Genomic DNA, 13891 nt, shown 5'->3' on the forward strand with positions numbered 1-13891 from the left:
TCTCTGGGTGAGAAACTCAGACAGATTTCAGAAGAGTTGGGACCCTTAGCCCAGAGGAGCCTGAAGTCACCTTGTACCTTTTCCTTACCCGTTCTTTCCCCTAGCTCCCTCAAAGGGCAGCTAAAAGAGAGCGAAGCTGGCATTTTGAGGGCTGTGGTTGCTAGAGTAAGAAAACACTATCCCCAAAGGAGGGAGAAGAGGGAAAAGGGAAAGAAGGGAGAGTCAAAGTTGGCTAGCATCCCAGTCCCCGCCCCCCCCACCCCAGAGTTGACAGATATCCAGAAAAAGGTATGGGAGCCAAAAGGAGGTACACTACCAGGAGGCTTGGCCAAGAGGGAGTGTCAGAACTGGTCAGAGTGACCGAGCACTCATGCCACATGTGGGCAGATGAGGAGACCAAACCCCCAGCCTCTGTGCAGGGCTCTGGGGAGCCCTCGCCATGTTCACCACACAGAGCTCTCCTTCCCCTCCTTCTTTCCATCCTTATTAGCTTTCCTCCTGGGCCAGTGTCTCAGGCCGGCCAGTGATGACCATGGGAATTACTTTGTGTCAAAAGTGGCGCTGAAAGACAAAGTAGCTCTGAATTTGTCCTCTGCCCTTCCCCACCCCCCCATCGGCCCTAGGGAGGACTGTGCAGGGGTCACCCTAATTCTCCTGACCTACCAGAGCTGCTACAGCACTGTCTGCTTCATCATAGCCCTGTAAGGTGGAATTGGGGTGCACAGGGCAAGGAAGCTGGTAGAGCAGGGTTTTTACCGCATTTCCCTAAAAATAGGAAGTAGCCGGACCATCAGCTCCAATGCGTCTTTTGGAGCAAAAATTAATATAAGACCCGGTCTTATTTTACTATAATATAAGACTGGGTTTTAATATAATATAATAGAATGTCATGTCATGTCATGTCATGCCAGGCCATGTAATATAATATAATGTAATATAATATAATATAATATAATATAATATAATATAATATAATATAATATAATACCAGGTATAATATAATACCAGGTATAATATAATAATATAATGTAATACCGGTTCTTATATTAATTTTTGCTCCAAAAGTCACATTAGAGTTGATGGTCCAGCTAGGTCTTATTTTCGGGGAAACACGGTACCTGGGATCCATGTATTCTCCAGACTCACCAGGGTCTCCTCAGCTTTAGAGTGTGTGAACCCCTGAAACTGGCTAAATTGTGTTTGTGGGTTGACACAGTTTTAGAGGGTTGGCTTTGTAGCTTACAACAGTTTCCTAAAGGGGTCTGTGATCCTATAAAAGGTTAAAAATCACCATTGTAGGGAAATGGGGCTGGGGAGTAAAGGGGATCATCTTAGTGGGTCTGGGCAGTTTGCAAAATAGAGGGAGGGTCACACCCTCTAGGGACATTTCTTCTAAGACCTCTCTTGCAGGCTTTCCCAGGCTGTTCCCTCAGGCTGGTTCTAAAGGACACCTGGTGGCTTGGCCTCCTGTGCGCTCAGTCTCTAAGGTCAAGCAGCAGGGGCCCAGCCTTCTGAGCCAGAGGGACCAGAAAAGACTGTCAGGGATAAAGGGGTCAGGGAGGTCAGGAACCTCACTCCCCACCTCTCACCACTGTCAAAGCAGGCCCCTCCCCCTGTGCCCTTTCTTCCCTCCTAGCATAGGGCAGACTCAGCAGTGTCAGGACCTGCTAGACTGGGAGCTGGGCTCTGAGCGCCCTGTCCAACAACAGCACCCTGGGAACGGAGGAACCCTGAGCTTTTGACTGGGCTCAGGGCAAACACACATTGCAGCCCAAGCAGACTTTCTTGTGGAGAATTTCCTTTCCCTCTTTCTCTTCCCACCCCTTGCCCCAATTTGTTTTTTCCTCTGCTGACTGATGCTGGCTCTAGAAGGAGGGTCCCCAGAGAAAGGCAAAGTTGCTCTGAACAGCATCAGCATGCAGGCCTGAGAGGGAGGCAGACCTTCCCCCACAATCTGGGAGGGACACAAAGAGTTAAGGGGAGCACTTTGAACAGAAGAGAAAACCCAGCTCCCTGTAGACAGCAGGCAGGAGCCCTCTCCATTGTTTCACCTGGCTATAGGATTTCTCTCTGAGACAAGGAATGAGCTCTAAAACTCCAGTAACTAGATCACTGGGAAGGGAGGTTTTTAAAAAACCAGCTGACAGCTGAATAATAGGAATTACCAGGCAGGCCGCCCTGGGGTTACTGAGGTTTGTAACTCAACCCCCAGGGAGGGGTTAGATTGGAAACTGATTTATGGGTAAGGTGGGGGTCTTGGAGGGAGAGCCCATAGTGCTTGATTGCCTTGCCGCTTAACTCCCTCCAGGAGAGATCCTGAATGTAAGAAAGACCAGAACCTGGAAAGCTTGGTGTCCTTCCCTCACTGGACTTGTTCTAACAGAAGGAATTTATCTCTTTGTGCATCGGTCCATCTGCCTGCAAAGCAATAGTCCCTCTCTTCTGAGTTGCAGAGGGGTGTGTGTGTGTGTGTGTGTGTGTGTGTGTGTGTGTGTGTGACAGAGAGAGAGAGAGAGAGAGAGAGAGAGAGAGAGAGAGAGAGAGATAGCAGAACAGACAGATTGGCTTCTGCTAATTGGATAAACAAGTACAGAGACTTGATTTCCAGTCAAAGAAAATAGAAAAAGCAGGTACTGAAGATAAAACGTTTGGGAATTCAGAAATCTGGATGTAAAGGGAAATGCAGAGACCGAGGCTGCCATGCTAAAGCCCAGTGGAACCTAAAAGACAAGGTGAAGTCCAGAATCCCATGAATTATGACATTCAGCACATATTCAGTTTTGTTTGGGGGAACACTCAATAAATATTTCCTGAATGAGCAAATGTACATTTCCCCATTTAAAAAAATATGAATAGTTTTGCATTGGGGAGTGGGGGGCAAAAAACCTGTGTGGAGGATTTTTCCATGAATGTCCTGTCTACGTTGTATTTGCCACTTGGGATGCTTGGCCTTACCTGAGTTCTTCTCACTAGCAGAGCCTCCCCTTAGAAGCCACACGTGATGCTGTCAACACTTTGGTACCCTCAGACCGCCTTCTTCCAGGTTTGGCACATGATAGAACTAAACCTGTGGAGACAAATTTACAGAAAAACTTAAGCATGGCCTCAGGGCAGTGTCTTCAGCTCCCCTCGCCCCTACCACCTGCCTAGCCCAGGGTTCAGCATGCTCATCCCATGGAAACAAAGTCGGCTTGATCCTGCCAAGCAATAAAGAAATTCAGTCAAAATACTCTTCCTTTAAATCTACTTCCCCCAGGATGCATCTTCTTTCTTGCACAAAGGCACATCAGTACATCAGTACATACTTTCCTTGGGATTGTCACGGAAATCTCAGAAATTTCCAGCTGAGGCCAGAGAACGATCAATCAATCAATTATTTTCAAGGAAACCTGCCATCCCTGGAAGAGCTGGGGCCTTGTCCCTTCTAGGCCTAGAGCCGCCCAGGTTTTGAATCAGGTGTTCAAGAGGATCTGGGCCAAGAAGATGAGGTGGATCAGCTGTTTCCCAGTCAGCCCCTCACTCACCACTGTCCTGGAGTGGAAGAGGGTCCCTATCTGGCATTGATGGAGGGGCTCCATCACCTAGGTATGAGCTCATCAAAATATTAACTAAGCACCTGCCATGTGCTAGGCTACTTGCCAATGGCTGGAGGAGCAGATACAGTCCCTGGGGGGATCCTTGAGCATATCCGCACTCTTTCTTTTCACACATGAACCCTCATCGGCACATCGACACACAGGCTAGAAGAGAAACTTGGGGACAGGAGAAGAGTATGGCAGGGAGAGCTGCAACTGTATGAGCAGAGGGTACACAGCCTTCCCAGGGAGGCTGGGGTGGTCTTGCCTTTTGTCATGCAGCGGCATCCCGGAAATGTTTGATGCCCCCACTTCTTCCGTGTTCCCAAAGCCCACATGTCATCAGGTCAAGTAGAAAGAGCTCTAGACTAGATGTCAGTTCCCAGCCCTGCCATCAACATGTGACCTTCCAACACTCACATTTATGTCCTTGCCCCTACAGATTCAGAGGTGACATAACTTGAGTCAACAGTCTGGCTGGGCAGGGGTTAGGACTTTGAGGCCACACCAGTCTCTTATCTCAATCCTGCCTGAGATCCTTGGGCTATCATCAAAACAACTCCCACCTACTGAGCACCCACTGAATACCAGGCATGTGACAAAAAGTGTCTCATTTAATCCTAAACAACACCCAGAGGGAGCTATGACCACCAGTGCCATTTTACACTCAAGGAAACTAAGGTTACGTTTCTAAAGACAGGCAAACAGCATCAGAACTATGAGTTCGAGGCCACATCTATCTGGCAGGAAACCTGGTGCTCACATCCCCTAAATCTACTGCCTTAAAGGCACACTCAGTCCCTCCCCACAGACAGAATTCACTCCCCTGCCCCCATCAATAACACAATGTCCCCTGTGCCCCCAGAACAGGAAGACCAAGCCTGAGGCAGCCTAGCGAGGTAAATTCCAGCTTCTCTCAGTTGCAAACACTCCCACAGCCACCACCACCTGCGGCAGAAGCGATTGCATCACCCGCAGGAAGCGGTCCAGCGGCCCAGCATCAGCTCTGGGGTGCATTTTCAGTTCCCACTTCTATCCTTGCCTACGATGATCACCCTGCCTTATCTTCTAGCCCTGCCTTAGCCCTGTGGGTTTAGGCTAGCATGCTTGACTGGACAAGGGACTGTGGTCTGTCTTTTGGATGGGATTTGTAAAGGACCATCAGGGGCCCCTCATCCCTTTTCTCAACACTGCCTGACTGGAGAGGGGAGGTTGGCTGAAGGGGCTTTCCCAGCCACGGACCAATCAGAGATTTCACGGCTCAGAGGAAAAGTCCTCTTAGATGCAGGAGGCAAGTCCCAGGCAACCACCATTACCCCACATCTGCCTTTCAAGGATGAGTACCCGCACGTCTGGGTTGTGTCTGGCTGTCAGGTGAGCCAGCAAGAGGAAGGTGCTGAAGAGCTTGCCAACACACCCAGGAGGTCTCTGGTGTGGTGCCCATTAGATTGACATTACTGGGCTTTGCTTCTCTCCCTACATCACCATGGAATCTTCTGGAAATGAGGATAGAGCCTCCCTCTTGTAGATCCTCCTTTGCCCACCCTGGACTTCATTTCTTTCTCTGCCAACTTCCTTTTCCCTCTCTTCCATGCAGCACTCTTTCTTTATTTCCTTAATTTCTCTTCCTACCCTGGTTTCTTCCTGCATTTGCCACCTCTTTCTGGCCTCACCTTGGTCCACAGCAGTAATGGTCAGACTTTTATGGGCTCATAAAATTCTTGACTTTTAGCAGGAGTCATCATTCCCTGTGTGGAGTTATCATCCCCGTTTGAAAATGGTTCGCTTGAGTCTAAGTGACACTTTACATGGCTCTGCAAGTGGGGTTATCACTGTCTCTTCACCCCAAGAGAGAGCTATGCTAACCCAGTGGCTGCTCTGTGGACCGCAGATGCCCTTTGCACCACTAAACAGACTTACTGCTTGGCAGGGGTTAGAGCACCTGAACCAGTGATTTGAATAAATATCAAGTCGTTCTTTTAGGACCGGCTCAGCCTCAACATACCAATACTGGTTTACTTTGTTTGAAAAAATTTCAAAATGCAACACGAAACTGAATAATGACAGGGCCATTTCAGGCTCTCTCCTAAGACTTAGAGTTAGCAAACCTGTTCTAGATGTAATAAACCTCTAAGGAATGAAGGAGGACCCCGGGAACTCTGACCTCTTTCCCCAAATCAGACCAGGTTATGGAGCCTATTCCAGGTTTCATGGCCTCCCAAGCATCCTTGGAAGCTATTTGAATTCGTGATGAAGAAACCAAATATTGGGATCAACTCTGGATTTCACAACTGAATAAAAATATCAAAAATTCCCCAATGCTTCAGAGTGGAATCATTTTTTCAATCCTGACCCCTCGCACAATGAGGGTATAATGTATATAAAACTGATGTCTGTATAAGCCCCAGGCATCAAATCTTGACCTCAGGGAGAAACTACTTCCCCCACTTATGTCAGTTCCGAGACAAGTCATAGCCTGTGATCTTCATGGTGCCTTTGAACTAGGTAAACCCTGAGAAGGGAGGAGAAAGAAAGAAACTTGATGTGGCTTTGGGTTTAGAATGCAATTCTTTGGAAAGCATTCCTAGAATTTACTGGTTTCCTTGTCTGCAGGAAGGAAGTTTTGCTTAAACATTTATTGCTCAAATATACCCTGTGGGCAGAGAGCTTCTGTCTTCCATTTCTTTTGTACTTAAAACAAAGTTTGTATCATTGTCTTTGAAATGTGAAAAATATTTTAAGAAATAATTCAGTCTTATGTTTTGGGGACATTGTTTCATTTGATCTCTTTTTGAGTTTTTGGCAATGGGAGGTCTCTTCCTATTTCTACACGTCTCCAATAGTTTCATTGAAATCATTATTACTTCTTCTCTGAAATCAAACTATTTCCTTTACATTAAGTATTTACTGAGCACGTAGTAGGTGCCCCAAACCATATTAGGAGTATTAGGGAGGCCATCAGGTATAAGACACAACTCCGGTCTGCCTTTCCATTGCCTGCCCTTACAGTCCTTATTGAGATATAATTGATATGTAATTCACCTACTGTTGCCTTACAGCTGCCAAACCGTTTGATGTACCATAAAATTCACCCATTTAAAGTATACAACCTAATAGTTTTTAAAATGTTTCCAGACTTTTGTAACCATCATCACAATTTTAGAACATTTTCATCACCCCCAAAAGAAATCCCATATCCATTAGCAGTCACTCTTCATTTCTCCTAGCCCCCTTCCATAGTATATGGAGTCATATACTATGTTGTGTTTTGTAAGTGACTTCTTTCACTTAATGTTTTCAAGATTCATCCATGTGGTAGTATATCAGTAATTCATTCCTTTTTATGGCTAGATAGTATTCCATTATATGGATATGTCACATTTTGTTTATTTGTTCACCAGTGGATAGATATTTGGGTTGTTTCCACCTCTTGGCTATTGTGAATAGAGCTGCCATGAACATTCGTGTTCAAGTTTCTGTTTGAACACCTGTTTTCCATTCTTTTCAGTATACACCTAAGGAATGGAATTGCTGGGTCAAATAGTAACTCTATGTTTAACCTTTTGAAGAATCATTGTGGGTTTCATTTGCATTTACCTAATGACTAATGCTTCTAAGTATATTTTCATGGTCTTATTGGCCATTTGTACATCTTCTTTGGAGAAATGTCCATTCAAAACCTTTGCTCGTGTTAAAACTAGGTTATATGTCTTTTTATTGTTGAGTTGTGAGAATTCTTTATATATTTTGGATACAAGTCCCTTATATACGTGATCTGCAAATATTTTCTTCTATATATTAGTTGTCTTTTTACTTGTTGTCTTGATGATGTCATTTGCAGAACAAAAGTTTTAAATTTTAATGTAGTTCATTTTGTCTATTCTTTCTTGTATCACTTATGCTTTGGTGTCTTATCTAAGAAAATATTATCTAACCCACAGTCACAAAGATTTACTCATATGTTTTCTTCTAAGAGTTTTATAGTTTTAGCTCTTACATTTAGTCCTATGCTCATTTTTAACTAATTTTTGTATGTGGTATAAAGAAGTTCAAGTGCATTTTGTGTGTGGATATCTAGTGGTTCCAACACCATTTGTTGAAAAGACTATTCTTTCCCCCCATTGAATGGTCTGAGTAGCCTTGTTGAAAATCATTTGACCATCTATGTGAGGGTTTATTTCTGGGCTCTCAATCCTATTCATTTGATCTGTATATCTATTCTTTATGCCAGTACCATGTTGTCTTCATTGCTGTAGCTCTACGGTAAATTTGAAATTGAGAAGTGTGAGTTCTTCAACTGTTTTTGTTATTCAAGATCGTTTGGATATTCTTGGTCCCTTGCATTTGTACGTGAATTTTAGCATCCATTTTCAATTTCTGCAAAGAAAACCAACCAGCTAGGATTTTGATTGGGATTGCATTGAATATGTAAATCAATTAGGGAGTGTGGTCATCTTAACAAGATTAAGTCTTCCAATTCATTACCATGAGGTGTCTTTCTGTGTATTTATATCTTTAATTTCTTTCAACAATGTTTTATAGTTTTCAATGTACACATCTTTAAAAACTGTATTCCTAAGTATTTTATTCTTTTTGGTGCTACTATAAATATAATAATCATTTTCTTAACTTTATTTTCAGATTGCTCATTGCTAGGGTATTGAAATACAACTGATTTTTGCATATTGATCTGTTGTTCTACAATCTTGCTGAATTCATTTATTAGTCTAATCGTTCTTTTTTTTTTTTTCTTTTTTTCTTTTTTTGAGGATTCCTGCCGCTTTTCTACATACAAGATCAGGTCATCTGCATATAGAGATAGTCTTACTTCTTCCTTTCCAATCTGCATGTTTTTTATTTCTTTTTCTTGCCTGACTTCGCTGGCTAGAACCTCCAGTGCAATGTTGTGCAGAAGTGACAAGAGTGCATGCCCTTGTCTTGTTCCTGATCTTAGGGAAAACGCTTTCAGTCTTTCACAATTAAGTATGATGTTTACCGTGGGGTTTTTGTAGGTGCCCTTTATCAGGTTGAGGAAATCCCCCTCTATTCCTAGTTTATTGAGGGTTTTTATCATGAAAACACGTTGGATTTTGTGACATGGTTTTTTGGTGTCTACTGAGGTGATCATGAGATTTTTGTCCTTTGTTTTATTGATATTGGCTATGGATTGATTTCATATGTTCAACCAACCTTGCAATCTTGGGACAATTTTCTACTTCATGTATAACCCTTTTATGTGTTGCTGATATTGGTTTGCTAATCTTTTGTTGTCTTACAGTCTTTTGAGGAGGTATAATTTACACAGAAGAAGGAATAGAGGACATTTAATGCAAGTATTAATATCTAACCAAGTACTATAACATACAATCAATACTATTCTATTAAATACGGGCATACCTTGTTTTATTGCACTTATTTTTATTGCGCCTCACGTATGTTGTGTTTTTTACACATTGAAGGCAAGACCCTCCACCAGCAAAAAGATTACGACTCGCTTTAGTGCAGTGGTCTGGAACCAAACCCACTACTTCTCCCAGTATGCCTGTAAATATTTATTGTGCATCGACTGTGCCAGGTATTGTGGTTTGGGGAGCTAAAAGCTGATGCCCATGTTCCCCAAGAGACCAATTAGAATCTCTAGGGATGGGATCTAGGCCTTAGAATGTTTAAAGCTCCCCAGGTTATTTAAATACACACCTGAGGTTTAGGACTATATTTCTAGGTAGAGCTTTGCATTAACAATAGGAAGAGAAGAAGAGTCAAACTTTAAAATTAATAAATTGACTAATGAGGGTGTGGAAGAGGCCCGAATATACCCCTTTCCTATAAATCTGCCCTACAAGAAGAAAGACCCAGGTAAACACAAGCCTTTTCCCTAACCTGAGGTTGAGCTGGGGGTCATGCAACCATGTATCCTGCCCACTCCCCTTAGATGGACAGCCATACCAGACACTGCAAGCTTGAGCCTGATGTCACTTTTAATCACTCAGTGTTAAATTCCCTCTGGAGGACAAGGTGTCTGCCTTGAATACAAGAGAGTCTTGTGTCACCCAAATACTTTACTTATTCATGAAATGAGTAAGAGCCTTTATCAACCCCGATCGTGCACGTATCCAGACTGTCCCAAGAAGCAGCCTGTCCTCCGCATGCACGCTGGCCACACCCTGCCCGACCTGGCATATCTTTGGTGCCTTCACACAGAAAGAGAACGGTTTCTCACACAGAAAGAGAAGTTGATGTGGAGCTTAACAGAGTATGGAAGTGAAATGGAAGCCAGGGTAACCTAGAATCCGTGTGCCATCCCATACAAAGTGGTTGTGCAAAAGGAGGTTTCTGGGAGCAGTGGATTTGGGCCCCAAGCCTTGCCTATAATTAAGGAGAATAGGCACCTTCGGGAGAATTAGGCTCCTTGGTGGGGCTAGCCGGGAAAGCAGACGCTTCCTCTGCGACAGGCCATTTTAGGGAAGTAACTGGTAGTGAAAGAAGGGTGGGGCTTGGAATCCTCAGACACAGATAAAAATCCTGCTGTGCCCCTTATAAATCACTTAACTTCTTTGAGTCCCAGTTTCTTCATCTGCTTATAAAAAATGGGGATTAAACAAGCTGACAAAACGTGCAAACGCTTTGACAAAATGGTGCCAATCACAGAGATGCTAGGAAATGTTAGTTTCCCTTCCCTTTCCCAGAAAAGGGAAGGAGTGGCAGGGGTATGATCGGTCAGCTGTCCAAGGCTCTTCTATGACCCAACCCAGAACCACCAGTGTCCTACTACTCAGTGTCTGTGTCTTTCAGAGCTATTGCTAACTAAGAATAGGGTAAGATTGACGACTGAAATATTTCTCTAGTAATTCTCCAGCTGAGGCTGCAGCAAGCTTGTGATTTAGTCCACTTTTAGTTACAATCTACATTTCCGGTACAGAAATTAGAAACTCAAATGGCAGAACACAAAGTTTATTTTAATTCTAAAATTATTATTGTAAAAAATGACAATCTTGTGACCTTGTTTCTCTACAGGGGAAACAGTGCCTCACAGGCTGTACCCATTCCCATGAGGGCTTGGGGCTTTCGTTCAGGCTTTCATTTTTGGGTTTGGGTTCACATTTCTCCATTCTCTCACAGAATCTAGGGCTGAATTTCTAAAAGAAAGAAGAAAAGGAAGTAGAAGAAAAATGGGCTGTTTTCTTTAAAAAGGAAATGGTCCCATCCTTTAAATGCCCTCAGCCCTCTGGAATGCTCACATGAACCGCACATTCCCAGTCTGGAGATCTGAACAAAAATAATACCAGGCCGCTTGGGATAGCCCCAAATGTTGTGCTTATTTGCATATACTTAGAAGCAAACATGCATAATGAATTAATTAGGGCACCCAGAGGTGATTGCAATCAACCCCAATATTACACGCTGGCCTGTGGGAAGCAGGTGGCATGACCACAGGGCAGCGCAGGACAGTGCTGCAGCCCAGAAGCAGCTCCTGCTCCGGGGCCTACCTGAAGTGAGAGCCGGAATCCCAGTGCCACAGTCTAAAAAGAAGGGCCTGCTGGGCACTTACCCCTTTGGCAGTAGTTCCCACCCCTCAAGAGACTCTGCATGGTAGCTAAGGTGGGGCAGACACACAGGAACATACCAGCAACATGGAGCCTAGTAAGGAAATCTCCAGGAAGGCAGGCAGAGGAGCAGACCTGGGAGTGTGGGGAATTTGGCTCTGATCCATTACACCTGCCTTTAAAGTACACTAGTAAAGTTTCATGCTGTTTTCTTCTGCTTTTCGGCAGAGCCCTTTGTTCTCTGGTCATTGCTGACCAGCCTGACTCCTGGACAAAGCCAGACAGATTTTTCTAAAGTTTGGATAGACACTGTCTCTCTGCATCCAGTGAGCTGTCACTCAGGACTGTGCCCCAGAAGCCAGGCAGTGCCTGGAGGAAGTGGGAGGGGACAGCATGTATGACAGCATCCACAGTTGGGTGTGAGCCTCACCAGGTTAAAGAGAAGTCTGGACTGCACTGACCTCTGGCCCCAGATTCCTCTCTCAAGGAGCACAATGTCCTTAAGCCTTTAGTTATCTGGTCTCCTGAAGGCAGAGTCCAACCATAGGCAAGGTCTATAAATCCTGCATGGCCCTCAGGCCAGAGCTACCCACATGGCATTGCTACAGTTATCTTTTCATCACAGGACTGTCCACACTTAGGCCAAGATGGCAGTAACCAATATGGAATGGTGTGAGAAGGGTCCCCAAACCTCTGGGTTCCCACAGCCAGGCCTGCTGATCTCACAGTTAGACTCCCTCTTTTGGAGGACCCAGAGGGCCCCGTTAAAATACAGCTATTGCTAAAATAAAGCCTTGAGAAAGGGACCTTCTCTACAGGAGGTGCTCCAGCTTCTCTGGGATAACATTCAGCCAAAATCTCCTCCTAACGGGGTTTTCCTTGCTTATAGCTTAACAAGGACAGTAAAACAGACCCACAAAACATGTCATTTCAAAAGCTCATTGCCTCTAACCACTCATACAGTATACCCCCTTCCTGGCTCGAGCCACAATTTATGGAATCCTGTGCTGAACGCCTAGCATAGTGTTGCTCAAAGCTTAATGAATCACCTGGACATCTTATTACAAGGCCAACCACATTTTGATTAGCAAGGCTGTAGAGAATTCAAAGAAAAAAACAAGCTGCTGAGCATGGTGGAAGTTAACCTGGATTGTACCCCCCAGCGTGATGGCGGGCCAGTACGAGTGAGGCCCAATGGGTAACTTCTACCTTTACACTGAGGAAGAACTTGTGTCCAGGTTAGCCTAGGACAGTCCCACCATATAATACATAACTGTATCCAAGAATAATTATTAAAAGTTCCCTCTTTCACTCCCATCACTACTATTTTTTTTACATGATAATTTCTATGGTCACCCTGGTGTAGCCCCCAGTCTGACTGCAAAAGCTGAGAGGCAGGGTGGCTGGGCCCCTGCCTGGCCCCATGAGGCCCTCCTTCTCTGTGCTGCTCCACTCTAATGGTTCTTGATACACTCCCACAATCCAGCACAGGAAGGAGTAGGAGTCTGGGCTCAGGACTGTGTGGGGAGTCCGGCAGGCTCAGCCTGGCCTTAGGGCAGCTCTGGAAGGCTAGAGCGGGAGCGAGAAAGCACTTTGGGGCTGACCCATGATGAGAGATGGCCCCTGACTGCACCAAGCCTCAGTCAGGCCTGTCCTAGAGCTCAACTCAAAGCTTCTCACCAGAGGGGAGCAGGGCATGGGACAGGGGACACACTTCCTGGATATTTACACCGTGACGTTAGACTTTCCCCTCCTGAAAAGGTGGGGGGCGGTGCCAGGGAGACAGCAGACACTATATCATAGAGAATCTGAACTCAGGAAGCCAGGACACTGCCAAGGCAAGGTACCTAATGACAATTAAAACTGCAATTGACTATTTATGTCATTGTAGGTTGCCTTCCTATACTCCAGGACTGACTCTAGCACAGTGCAGCTACAGGCCTATGAGGAAGTCACATTCCAAGGAAGGTGCCACACTTGCTTTCCCATGTGGCCCCAGTCTGGGCCTTTGCCTCTGAAGGAGCCACATTGTCCTCCTTCCATGGATGTTGATTGGGACCCCAACTCAGCTCTGTCCTCCCTTTCTTCACTACCACATTCTGCCCTGTTACCCACAGCCAAACCTAATCCCTACTGATAGAAGTATGTTAAGATTTACTGTTCACACTTCACTTATTTCTAAAAATAATTTGAGACAACTTAAGAAATGACAGAATCATGCAAACAAGGATAAATGAATAAGAGGCATATAATAAAAATGGAGTGACAGTTTTTCCAGAAAATGTGCATTAAGGTTAATCACTGTAACTGCATGCATCATTTCACATCTAACTTCCTGGCAGCCAAGTCAAATAAGGGATACCTGGTGACTTAACGTACTTCTCATTATCAGAGTGGCTGGCCAAGAGAACAAGGGCCACCACTGGCATGTTACAAAGCAAACTCTATTTTCAATAGCCTCATCCCACAGGGAGAAAGTAAATTAGAAACCTGCATTGGAAAGTGTGCTGTATATTCCCCACTTGCCCCAACTGGTTCACTCTTTTCTCAACAGTGTCCTGGAAGGACTACATCAACCAGTTCTCTCGCCCTGTGACTTTCAGTTGGCTTGGCCATTTGGAGCCCCTGGGAAGAGGGCCTCAGAAGATGGGAAGAGAGAGAGGCTGGAGTATCTATTCCTTGGTGGTGTCATGCTTGTCATTGGCTGCTGTCCTCTACCTTTAGCCACATCTCACCAGGCTCTCCCACTGCTATCATTCTCAGTGGGTTCCA

The sequence above is a fragment of the Rhinolophus hipposideros genome, assembly GCF_964194185.1.
Source record: "Rhinolophus hipposideros genome assembly, chromosome: 5".
NCBI lineage: Eukaryota > Metazoa > Chordata > Mammalia > Chiroptera > Rhinolophidae > Rhinolophus > Rhinolophus hipposideros.